This window comes from Equus przewalskii, chromosome 31 (genome assembly GCF_037783145.1).
Source record: "Equus przewalskii isolate Varuska chromosome 31, EquPr2, whole genome shotgun sequence".
Classification (NCBI taxonomy): Eukaryota; Metazoa; Chordata; class Mammalia; order Perissodactyla; family Equidae; genus Equus; species Equus przewalskii.
In genome coordinates, this window is record NC_091861.1 from 25,391,646 (window position 1) to 25,403,854 (window position 12,209).

The 12,209-nt window shown below is 34.7% G+C and overlaps 1 protein-coding gene across 11 annotated transcripts in view; it reads right to left on the reverse strand.

Annotated features, from left to right (window-relative positions):
- DENND1B (DENN domain containing 1B) overlaps positions 1-12,209 on the reverse strand; it is a 244,053-nt gene that overhangs the window by 43,194 nt on the left and 188,650 nt on the right. The window lies entirely within an intron of this gene.

A 12,209-nucleotide genomic window follows, 5' to 3' on the forward strand; every position in this document is an offset into this window, starting at 1 on the left:
TCTCTGACACAGTAAGCGTCCAAGAAATGTTAGACATTACTCTTTTTGAGATTAACATTAACTTCACCCAGTAAAATAAAACACTCCTCATCTAAACTTTTATGTCCTAAAGCATAACAGAGCACCAGATAATTCTAATCACTTCTCAATAAAATACATACAACTTTCATAATTCCTGGCATATGTATTGATTGATCAGAACTACGATTATCAATTCAAATATAGTTCAGGTAAACATATACTGATTTGACTTGCATAAGGTCGTTTTAAACAATTTTTTTCAGCATTCTCAAAGAAGAGACTGGAGTGGGAAACAGACACTATCAGAAGTACCCAGAGATCCTTTTCAAAATGTAGATACCCAGGCGTAGATACCCAAATGTAGAATTCCATCATCTGTCCCACCCTCTTCCTACATTAACAGCATATCAGAATCTTGAGGATACTGAAACCACATTTTAAAAAATATCCCTAGGTGATTATTTTGCTGACCAACTCCAGGTGTAAACCAATGACATATTTTGCATACATATGTATTGCTGGCACTTGGTTATTTTTTATTTTGCTGATCTGTGGCATCTGAAATTTGTATCTCTTGGATCATGAAAAATCTTATAAATGTTTTGAGGTTTCTCCATTCATAATGAAGGTGAAGTGTCTTTAAGGTTCCCTTGCATAAGAGGTAGAGGATAATATAAGAAAGATTTAAATGATGTCTGAATGGTAGATTTGAAGATTTGAGGACTAACACAAAATGTTCATTTTCATCCTGGAATTACTTAATCCTAGCCACAATGTTTTCACGCTAGAAATGTAAAATTTAGCTGAATTAAAATGCAGTAGCTTGACTTTTCAAAAATTCTCACACCTTGCCCTAGTTTTCTATTTAAATGGTCAATGGACAAAACTAATAGAGAGGAGTTGTATAGCGCAATTCAGTATTCCTCAGGCGGCAACTTAAGATAATTAATAGCAGTAAGTTACATCGGTTCTAAATAATTGAGATAGAAATCTCTTGCAGACCAAAATTAAGAAAGAATGGCAAATGAGCCAACAGATTCCTCTTGCAAATGTGGTTTACCTACCTGTTTATTACCACAGAATGGTTTTGACCAGAAAAGTGGTAAGATGGGTTTAAACAGACATAGCCTAAAAGGATACAGTCGTGGCTTGCTTTTACAATATGAATTGCTCTCATAAAAATCAGAACTCTTTGAAGGCAGAGACCATAGATTACCCATTTTTATATTCTCATTGTGCTTAGCATGCAAGAAGTTTCTGACAGTATAAATGAAAATGAACGTGGAGTTTGGAGTATGAAAGGCCTGCATCACAACTCTGCCACTTATCAGCTTTACGATCTTGGCCAACTTGCCATTTCTGAGACTGTTTCCCCTTCTGTAAAATGGGAAAAATAAATACCTTATGGCGTTTTGTGAGAGTTAGTTAAAATAATATGAACCACCCATATTGGAGGCACGGAATAAATGTTAAGTAATAAAGTCCACTTTTCCTACTACTACCATCTTTTCCATCTCTATCAATTTCTGAGCTTCGTGAGTGAAGCATGAGTGTCTTTCTCATGTATGCATCTTCGACACGTGGCAAAATGCCTACCATATAGTTTGAAATGAATAAATGTTTGGTGAAAGATTGAAGTATACTGAAACAATGCTAAAGGTCATATACTTCACACGGTTTTAAAGTTAAATAATTATAATACATGGAATTACTCATTTATTCTATCTGAGATAAAAGGTGGTAACCTATAATGTTAGTGTTTTTGCTACATATAGTAAGTGGTTAATTTGAAAATAAAGCAGTTTAAAATGATTGTAAAATTTGACTTGCACACATTTTCAACACAGCATTATAAATCAAACTAAAGTGATCTAATTTGACGGACTAAGTATCATTTTCAAAAAAAAATAAGGTGAAGCAAAATGATAAATTTAAAGTAATACATTACTGACAAATGGAACGAACTAAGACATCCTTTTAAAGGACTTAATTTGCTTTAAAAGATTAAGACTACAAGACTTTTTAAAAGGTTTTCATTTTTGTGTTTACTGGAAATAATCCATCCATTTTAGTTTGGGTGGAACAGTTCAAGTCTAAAAAGAGATAAATTCCAAAACTATTTACTGATTATGCGTTTTTGAGCATGAGTAACTACTTCATGTTACTAAACCAGTGATTTGAGCCAAGAGAAATTAATCACTTGGTAAAATGCCACGTGTTATCACTGATTCTGCAAACAATCATGTCAGTGACCATCAGACACTTATCAACATACATACTTAATGAAAATGTTTGTTCTTAAACTGAAAGATTGATTTTCTGTACACACATGCACATATTATATATACACACAAATACAGACACCCAAGAATAAACTGAAATGTGGTATTAATGGAGAGGAAGGCTGAAGGTACGAGTTCCCTAAGCTCCTTTTTCTATTTTTGATTCAATAACAGTTTTTTCCCCAGTGGAGGTGGTTCATGGCCACACCACTCTAATAACTCAGGAGCACTTCATAGCAAGTGAAAAAGATAAGAACATTTTTAGCTACTGTTGCACAGAAATAATTTTGAACTCAAAAATATTATCTGTTGGAAAAGCTATGATATAACAATGTGCTGTAAACTGTTGCTTGATTAATAGCTACCCATATATCATTTAGTAAACGTGTATCTTTAGGTAATTGGAAGATACAGGTTTTGGAAAAATTAGTTTGGTATTGCAAGTAATGACAAATAATGACGAATAACTGTTAACAATGAAAGAGCTAAAGACATAACACAATATTAGGTTGCAAGCAGATTTTTAAAGAAATTTAAAAGTATGCTTTAAGCTGATACTTTTTACATAAACCTTAATATTTTGCTTTTTATTCCAGAAGTGAAAATTAAAAACCTGACATGCTAATCACATCAAAAACATAAATAACATAATTGGAAATCTCAAAGAAATTCATAGACGTAATTCCACAGTATGGATTCCATAATTTTACTATAAATTACAAATAAAATTGATTTAAATAAGAATATATATAATTCTCAAGATCAATAATATTATTCCTCTAAGTCATCAATAATTTTAAGAACTGGATTTTGTTAATCCTTATGACATGATCTTAAAGTTGTGTGACAACAGGTTACAAGATAAATGTTTCGAAGCAACAAAAGCGCTCCCTGCTACTCTTTTTGACATTGATATCATTAAGGTTTTTCAAAGCACTTTCAACTTCTAACCATCTTAATCAGAAAATGAGTCAATTCAAAGGAATTATCTATTGTTTTAAATGCCCTTTAGTAAACAATACTGCTACATCAAAATAAACATTCACCACCTCAATTTTTAAAATACAATTAAATATAAAATGAATGTTTTAAAAACTGCAATAAAATATAAAGAATAGACTTGATGGCAAGCTTCTTTACACAAAATATAAAGAATATATTCTGATCAGATTCATGGATAAAACTTGAATATATGGCCAGTACTGGTAGGAATGTATCTTTCCACTAAGAGAGAAACTGTATGCTTTTCACAATTCTTTAATTCTTCACCAGTCACCGCATTTCTGCAAAATAAGTTACGCTATTAAAATGCAAAATAAAATCCAAAGTAAGTTATGCTATTAATTAGCATTCTAAATGCCTTTAGTGGTCTAGACATATGTTATATAAACATTTAATTGCAATCAATCCATCCAAACTCTGAGGATGACAATAATTAAACTTTAAGATTCCTATATCATTTTAAAGAAATATTTGATTTTTTTAAAAAGTTCATAAAAAAGATTGTTCTGGGGAGAGAGGGTCAGTGGTGCAATTCTTTACCAAGCTGGGGAAGAGGGAAGATGGAGTGCTGTTTTCGTGCTAACGTGACAATCCTGTTACTGAAGCAAAGCAGCGGAGACACCGGAGCGACGCAACAAACAAACCTACACCCCAAATTCCTTCTTCAGTCTGGAGGAAAAACCACCACATCTCAAAACTTTACCTCCTATTAGAAACCCTTCTTGGGCACAAAGATAAGATGGCTAATTTAATAAAATTAAAGTCTTGAATATATTTTTTAATGAATCAGAAATCTTTAGCAATTTAAAGAAAAGATTTAAATACAGTAAAAAATTACTTACAAAACACATTAATTTCTTATGGATCTTTCAAATTTCCTTTCTATATAATGCTTTGGGATAAAAAAAATATGTAGTCTAATTTAAATATTTCTTCTTATAAATGCTCGGTAAACCTTGACAGGTTAATGAAAACTCCACTCAAGTGTTACAATAAATTAAATCAACAGTTATTTATAGACACCTGCTAAATTCTGTTAAAGGCATTCCATTAGTAGCCATATATAAACAGAAACTGCTACAACAAGTGGGAATAAGGTAGGTCAGTTTAGAGGTAAACCAAGAGAATTAAGTATGTGAAAGAATAGGAATAAATTGTTTTTATAACATTTCAAAGATTAGGTAATCACTTGGCTGTAAGTATAGTAAATCAGACTTCCATGGTACAGTGAACAGGAAAACACTTTGAGTGTTTGAGTATAAAAAGCCCATTCAGTGTAATTTATTATTAGAATTAATAACTTAAAACAACATTAATGGGACAATAGTACCTTCCAGGAAATACCAACAGACAGACATTAAATAATTTGCATCAGAATGGAGTCTGTTGAACTTCATGACCAGCAGACCAAAGAATTAGTTAATTCATTCAATAAATATTTAATTGAATGTTTATGCCAGGCACTTTTTTAGATACCTGAAATACAGAAATGAATGAAACAGACAAAAAATATAGCCCTCATGATGCTTAAAGATCTAGTAGGGGAGCGGAGGAGTAATAGCATGAAATAAGAAATGCAATAAATTATGTAGGATGTTAGAAAGTGATGAGTGTTGGAAAATAAAATAGAATTGCATAAGGGAGGTTGGGGAGTGTTGGGCAGGAAACTTTAGATTTTAAATACAGTGATCAGGATAGATATGACGAAGATGACGTGTGAGCCAAGGCTTGAAAGCAGTGAGGAAGTAAGTGGCTTACAGGAGAAGAGGCTTCTAGGACAAGGGAAACGCCGGCATACAGATCGCACTGAGACAGGAGCACGCATCCTCAGGAGGCCTGTGCAAAGCTCCAGGAGCCAGAGAAAACCAATCGCCCACGACGACTGTTCTCACATTAATTCATACTCTCCAATCTCAAATGCCTCTGAATGATGCCAAACAATTCTACTTTCTCTCCAGTCCATTCACTCTCCCATCTATCTCATATCTTCTCTTTCCTTAAATGTCCAACCGCCACCCCCATTCTCTCTCAGCTGATGACACTGCTTCCTAATTTCACTGAAAAAGAAACCCTGAAGCAATTAAAAGAGAAATTCTGCAAGCTGTAAGCATCACATTTGCCTGCTTCCTCCATCTCCTCCTCCCACAGACTGCCTTCTCTTGTAATGCATGAAGGATCTGTGCTCCTTGCAAAGACCCACTCCTCTAACAATTTTTCCTCCTTTCTCCTGAATACAGTTTTCTTTCTCTACTAGATCCTCCCAATAGCTTACAAACAATGTGTTATGTCTCTTCTCGACCCCACTTACTTCTCTAGCTATGTCCATTACTTGTTCCTTTTATAGTAAAACTCAAAAGAGCTGTCAGGACTTTTGTCTCCACACTTCTCCTTCCACGCTTCAATCACAATTTCTTCCTCAACACTTCAGCAAAACTGCTCTTGCTGAGGTACTCCTATCTCCACCTTACTAAATCCAGTGGTCAGTTCCAAGTCTTTGTTGTAATTAACTTGTGGCGAGCATTTCACAGTGCTGATCCTTTCCTCCTTGGTATTCTTTCTCTACGTGGCTGCAGTGATAACTACTATCCTGAATTCTCTCCTACCTCACTGGCCACTCACTCTTTCTGGCCTCCTTTGCTGTTGTCCACTGCTACTGTCCAGTCGCCGGACCTCTTGTCATTTCCATTTATACTAGTTTGGTTATTTCACTTGGTCTCCAGTCTAATGGTTTTAAATACTTTAAATACTATCTATATGCTGATGACTCGCAAATCTCCAGTGTAATCTCCTCTGCCTCATTTATCCATTTGCCTAACCAATACCCCACTTGGAAACAGATGTCTAATAGACATCTCAGACTGAACATGTCCAAAATTTAACTCTTATTCTCACCAAAATCTCTCCTGCCCACAATCTTCTCCATTTCAATAAAATGACAACTACATCCTACCAGTTTCTTGGATGAGAAATCGTGGAATCACCTGTGACTCATCTTTCTCTCACACTTCATATTAAATCTTTCAGAACATCCACATACTTTATATTCGAAATAGATCCATATTCTGACCAGTTCTCATCATATCTTCTACCAACCAGTTCCAAATTGCAATCACTTCTCACCTAGATTACAGCAATAACCATCTAAATCTTTGACCACCCTACTAGAAGCTGCTCAAATGCCACATTCTCCATGAAATCTACACTGACTACACCATTTCAAACTGCAATTTCACCCTGACCCCTAGTAGTCCCCCTGTCCTGTTCTATTTACTTTTCCATAGTACTTACCATCTTTTAACATTCTGCATAACTTATTTAATTTACTGTCTGTCCCCTTCCCACTAGAAATAAAAGATTCACAAAGTCATACATTTTTTTCTGCTTTGTTCTCTGATGTATCCCAGCATCCAGAACACTACCTAGTATATAGTAGACACTCGAATTATACTGGTGAGAGAATGAATAAAGAATACTTATATGAGTGTTTCGAAAACTTTTGTATGCATAATTTTTATGGTATTTCATTAATAATGCAGATTCCTGGGTTTTAATCCAGGCCTCCTGAATCAGGAACTCTGAGGTGAGACTCAAGAATATACATCTTTAATAGACTTTCTAGGTAAATCTGATGCAGGTGGTTTGAGACCACATTTAGAGAAAACACTGCTTAGGATACTACTCGAAATTAGTTTACAAAGGATGCTGAAAAAAATGTATATTCTTTGTCCCGATAAGATATCTCCCCTGCGCACTCCTTCCTTCTGCCAGTAAGTCTTTGTATATTCACTATGTCCCATTTTATTTTTATTCCTTTCTCATGTTATCAAATATATGCTTGATACAGCTACTATCTTCCATCCATTCATATGTCAAATGTTTTCTAATACTCCAAACCTGTTGAATCTTTAGTACTAGTAATGCATGTGTTGATCTTAGCTATAGATTACATACCATAAATAACTATCACATGTATTTTTAAAAAGATTAATAGGAAAATGTAGAAATTTATGTTAAAAGCTTTCTAAAATCTTCCAAAATCTCTAGGTAACATAAAAGGAAAACATCTGGCTTTTGACCCACTCCTTTTATCCAAAGTCTTATTAAGTCAGAGAAAGTGGGTCATAGTACAAAATACAGAGAGAGCTCAGGATCTCATAGAATTTGCACTTCTGCACACTATACCATTATGTGAATCCAGGTTTAAAATTATACACACCACTCAATTTAAAAGTGAGTAACAGTTGACTCCTACAATTTTTGGATTATCCCTAATGAGTTCCATTATATTCAATTTTATAAGCACTTTATCAGAACTGTCAAAACATTTTCATGCCTATTCCTTATAATAAGGGAGTCACTCAGAAGTTTGATTTCTTTATTTAACAATATTATGTGCCTATTAAACATTAGATATTAGGATACAAAAACACTTAAAAAATGATCCTTGTCTTTATAGAGCCTATGACTAAAGAAGGAGCTAAAGAAACCAACGAATATTATATAGTGCAAATCCAAAACGCTGAAAGGAAAGGAATTTATAGAAGATTGGGAGGTCAAGAACCTGGAAAAGGGACATCTGAACTGAGTATTGAATGACTGCGTTGGGTAATGTAAAGGACAGTAAATCCTTTTTTTGACAGTAAGGGACAGTAAATCTTAATGGCTCCCTGGATCCACATCCTGACTCTACCACACACTAGCTACTGTGTAAACTCTCAGCAAGTTATTTAACCCCCCTATAATTTAGGTTTATAACCTACAAAGTCACAGTAATAATGTAATGATACGGCTATTGTGGAGACTAAACCAGATTAGATAAAGCATTCAAATAGTACCCAGCATAAGTCAGTACCCAAGAAACATTATTTTTATTTATTTATAATTACTATCATTCATTCTCTCATTATTTATTAAACATCTATTACAATTCAAGTTCAGAAGCATAAAGACATGAAACCATCTTCAAAGACCAAATAGCAAATCATTCAGAATGGCTGTTGCAAGGGTATTTCGAGAAGTATTGGAGAAAATATTAGAGAGACAGAAGCCAGAAGATGAAGAAATTTGTGTGCCAGGTTGGGGTTTGAACTTCATCCTAAATAATAATGGAAAAGATATAAGACTCTCAGAAAGAACATTCCCCAAACAGAATGGAGAATGGCTTGAAAGGGGAGCTAAATGAAAGAACATAAAACCAGTTAAACAACCTAAGTCACTGACACTGAAATTGGAGAGAATCAAACAGATAAATCTAAGTAGTATTTAGAAAGCAGAATCAATGGAACATAGTAAACAACCGGAAATTGGGTGCAAGAAGAGTTGGCAGTGACAGCATGAGCAAAGGTGACTTTTAATTTTCTGGTTTAGGCAACAAGGTAGCACTAGTTCCCAAAAGAAGTGCTGCAGGTGGGTCCAGTGTGTGTATATGTATACAGACATGCGTATGTACAGGGGTGATGACTGCATTTGTAAGGGAGTGCATATGTATAGAGATACATACACACACACACTTACATTAATATAGGTCTAGGGTATAGATATATTTAGGACTCATCATATATAGGTAATTAACACGGTTATGGTAAACCCAGTGACATGGTATGAGTTAGAGAAGTAGAGGTCTGAGGATGAAGCCAAGAGGACTGCAACAGGTAGGGATAGGTAGAAAGCAAGCACAACTATAAAGGACACTGAAGGAACTGCCTAGAGAAACAGGAGGAAAAAGGAAGTTATATTACAGATGAAAAGACACTAGAGTATTATAAGAAGTATTAGTAGTCAATATGCCAATAAAGAAGTCTACAAAAAAGGCATATTTAAGAAGAATAAAGCAAGGATTCTCCTCCTCTTCATTGCAACTGTAAAAACAAAAGCTCTCCTCTCATGAGAAACCATGGATAATAGGATAATAACGCAGAAAGGATAATAATGATGGCACGAAGACACTCTAGTAAGAAGACATTAAGTACCTGAATTAGAATGTTCTATTGGTGTTTTGTGGCAATTTGTTTAAACTTTTTATTTTGAAATCATTTTAGATTTGCAGAAATGTTGCAAGTGCTATTAACAATGGGGTAAGCATGCCCCTAGTGACACACAGTGGTGAGACCAGGAACTCAAGGCCAAAGAACGAATATGGTGAAAACTTAAAACTGAAAACTTAATTTTACTTGAAGCTGAAGGAGGGTGGAGGAGGGTAATTTATTTAAAATATTTTCACTTTAAAATAAACATGGCTATATTGTGGTAAAGAATGCACAAAGTGTATACACATTTTAGAAAAATTCAGACGGCTTCATGAAATGTTATGCTTTTCAGTGGGCTCCTAGAGCCACACCCCCACTCTTTTTAAAAACATGTTGTCCTTTACCATGAGGGGCACTTTCTTGGATGGAAAAGTTTGAGAAAGAGACATTCATATTAGCTTATGGAAGGTAGGAAAGGGTTTCGGAGGAATACTAAAAGAGGTTTTCTCATCTGAATCTTCTCTATCATTTTCTTCCCTGATAAAGTTAGAATATGTACAAGCAAAATTATTTTGGGAAGAAAAATCTATTATCATCTATTTGAACTCTTTCACTACTATATACATTTCTTAACAGTAATCTAGACTGGCAGCTAAAAGAAGGTCTATACTCATGGAGACCTCCTAAGTTTGCTGTTCTAGACCAGGCTCTTCGGTTCCCACACTAAGTTCAGCCATGGTCCTTAGCCACGGAGAGTGCAAAATAAAATGAGCGGAAAAAGCTTTAGTTCCAGTGGCCTTAATTACAAACAATACATATACACACAAAAATAATTTCCTTGCCTTAATTACAAACAATACATATATACACAAAAATAATTTCCTTTATTGTGTTAGTGCAATATGAGATAAAGGTAAGAGACCTAAAAATAATGGCTTAAATCTTTGTAAAGCTGCTAGCTAAAGAAAGTGGTGATGTCAGAGTTGTGGATTTAAGAAGCTGTTTCTGGGATTCCTTCCAAATCCATTATCTAAAGAGGAATTTATCCAAATGGAGCCAACTATCATCACTCTAAGCTATGTTTATTTCATGAAATCACGGAATGTTAGAGCCGAAAGGTATCTCAAACTCAGTGACCTTTCAGTCTAACTCAGGTTACAGACGCAGAAACTGAGGCCCAAAGAGGTTAAGAAGTCAACTGCCAATGAAAACACAGCTTATTACCGGCTAATCTGGAAACATTAAAAAATGTTTTTATACAATACTTAGATAATTTAAATAATAACTTAAATAATAGTTTAAATAATAATGATAAAGCAAACTACCAGAACATTCCCTTCCTTAGAAGGTCCTTCCCTGTGTGCCCCTCCCCCTCCACAGAAAAGACCACAAACCTCCATTTATCTTCTCCTTGTCTGTCTTTACAGTTTTACCACAAGAATGTTTCTTTTTCTTGCTGTTGAACATTACATAAAAGGACTCATCGTATTACTTCTTCAGTGACTTGTTCCTTACATTTAACTCATTCACATTCAGTTCTGCTGCAGCTCATTCATTTCCCTGCCATACAGTGTTCTATTGTATGAATGTAACAATTTATTCATTTTAATACTGATGAATGTCTAGATTATTAGCAGTATTTTGATATTATGAGCAATTTTGATAAATGACTTTGGTGTAGAATTCAGAGTGAAATTGCTGGCTCAGGAAATTTACAAGTTGAACTTTAAGTGGTAATGCCAAAGTGTTTTCTAAACAAACTGTGCAAATTTACACTCCCACAAACAGTTAAAACTTGGTCCCTTGCTCCATACCTTTGCCAAAATTTCAGATTTTCAAGTTTTTAAGAGTGGGCCAATCTGGTGAGTATGAGGTGATATTTCATTGTTTTTTATTGGATGGTCTCTAATTAAAAATGAGGTTGATGATCTTGCATATCTTTATTAGCCATTCAGGTTTCCTCATTTGCATGTGCTTATTCAAGTCTTTTGCATAATTATATTGAGTATGTCTTTTACTGACATGCAGGAGTTTTTAACACCCTAGATTCTAAATCCTCGGGTGGGGGCCAGCCCAGGTAGCGCAGTGGTTAAGTGCACACGTTCTGCTTCGACGGCCCAGGGTTCACCGGTTTGGATCCCAGCTGCAAATATGGCACCACTTGGCAAGACATGCTGTGGCAGGTGTCCCACATATGAAGTAGAGGAAGATGGGCATGGATGTTAGCTCAGGGCCAGCCTTCCTCAGCAAAAAGAGCAAGATTGGCAACAGATGTTAGCTCAGGGCTAATCTTCCTCCAAATAAATAAATAAATAAAACAAAATAAATCCTTGGCTGGTTCACATGCACTGCAAAATGGTATCTTTTCATGACCAAAAGTCCTTAATTTTAATGAAGTCAAATTTCTTAAGCTATTTGTTTATGTCTTAAGAAACTTGTCTCTACCCTCAAAGTAATAAAAATAATGTCAGTTTGGTGTCTTCCTTTCTAAATCTTTATACATTTTTGGTAGGAGAGGCTAAATTGTATAAGCTAGGAGTTCCAGTGGTAAAAGGCAGCACTTTCTCAGAGGGAAACTTTCAGTGTTTCAATGTTAAGTATGCTGTTTATTGAAAATATCTTTAATCATGCCTTTTTTTTAGCTTTTATCATGAATTTTATGAAAACTTTTTGCACCTGTTGTGATGATTTTTCTCCTAAAATCAGTTAATGCAGTGAATCACATTCATAGATTTCCTAATGCCATTTAATGTCTGGAATAAATGTAACCTGCTCATGAAATAGTATCCTTTTTATGCATTGCAAGAATTGGTTGCAAATATTTTGTTTAAAGTTTTGTATCTGTAGTCATGAGTGACACTGGCCTATAACATTCTCTTCTCATGCAGTCTTAGGTTCTGGAATTGAGAGTATCTTAGCCTTATAAAATAAACTGAAG